Source organism: Eulemur rufifrons, chromosome 16 (assembly GCF_041146395.1).
Source record: "Eulemur rufifrons isolate Redbay chromosome 16, OSU_ERuf_1, whole genome shotgun sequence".
Lineage (NCBI taxonomy): Eukaryota > Metazoa > Chordata > Mammalia > Primates > Lemuridae > Eulemur > Eulemur rufifrons.
The window spans coordinates 24,769,523-24,770,611 of NC_090998.1; the positions used below are offsets into that span (position 1 = coordinate 24,769,523).

Here is a 1,089-nt window from a genome sequence, read left to right on the forward strand (position 1 = left end):
CCTTCCTTCCCTCATCCTGCTCTGCAAGTCTACAGGCATTTTAAATTTGAAGACAGCTTGTTTCTCCATTTAACTTTTCTATTATTTTGCTGTTCTTTCTTTCTGAATGTCAGTTTTGACTTTCTGGAATGATCCCTTATGTCTTAACTATCTTTCCTATTTTTCACTTTAATGTCTTTTTGTTCCATATTTCATAAGATTTCCTTGTTTTATCTTCTAAGATTTTAAATATTTTTTGGCAGTTGTATTTTTAAATTCCATGAATGAGATTTGCTCTCTGACTTTTCCAAAGCATCCAGTTCACATTAGAGAAATACAGTGTGCAGTGTTACAGCTCTTTTAGAATTTGTCTAGCAGGTTTTCCAGTTTTCCCATGGGGGGAAGAAAGAAAAGAAATACAACGTGCATTAGTTTGCTAGAGCTTCCATAACCCAGTACCACAGACTAGGTGGCTTACTCAATAGAAATTTATTTTGTCACAATTCTGGGGACTAGAAATCTGAGGTCAAGTTGCTGGCAGGGTTGGTTTCTTCTGGGGCCTCTCTCCTTAGTTTGCAGATGGCCATCTTCTCATTGTGTCTTCACATCTTTTCTCTGGACATGTCTGTGTGCTAATCTCTTCTTATAGACATCAGTCAAATTGGATAAAGGCCCATTTTAACTTAATTACCTCTTTCAAGGCCCTGTCTCCACATCGTCACATTCTGAGGTACTGGGATTAGGACTTCAATTCAGCCCATAACACAGTGTCATCTCAATTTCTCTGAATGTTTTATACACATTTTTTTAAAAGCTCTATCTTATTCTTTGCATTAGTTGTTTTCTCCAGGGTCATGTTTGTAATTTATTTTTCTTGATTTTTCACTTTCATCAAATGCCTGGTTCTCTATTCATGTCTAAGAATGAGACAATAGAAAGTTTAACTGTGTACGTGGGTGGGATTTGCTGATTGGCAACTCCAGGAGCCAGCCATTACACCGGTGGGCCCCCAAATTCCTGAATGTTAGGGGAAACACTGCAGAAGTCTAACACCTTCGCCGGCTGTCCTTGTTCTCTTTCTATTAAAAAAAGTCCTCCATTTTGTGATTA

At 37.8% G+C, this 1,089-nt stretch overlaps 1 pseudogene; it reads left to right on the top strand.

Annotated features, from left to right (window-relative positions):
* The first annotated feature begins 323 nt into the window (after nt 1-323).
* LOC138397760 (U7 small nuclear RNA) lies at nt 324-375 on the top strand (annotated as a pseudogene).
* The last annotated feature ends 714 nt before the right edge of the window (nt 376-1,089 follow it).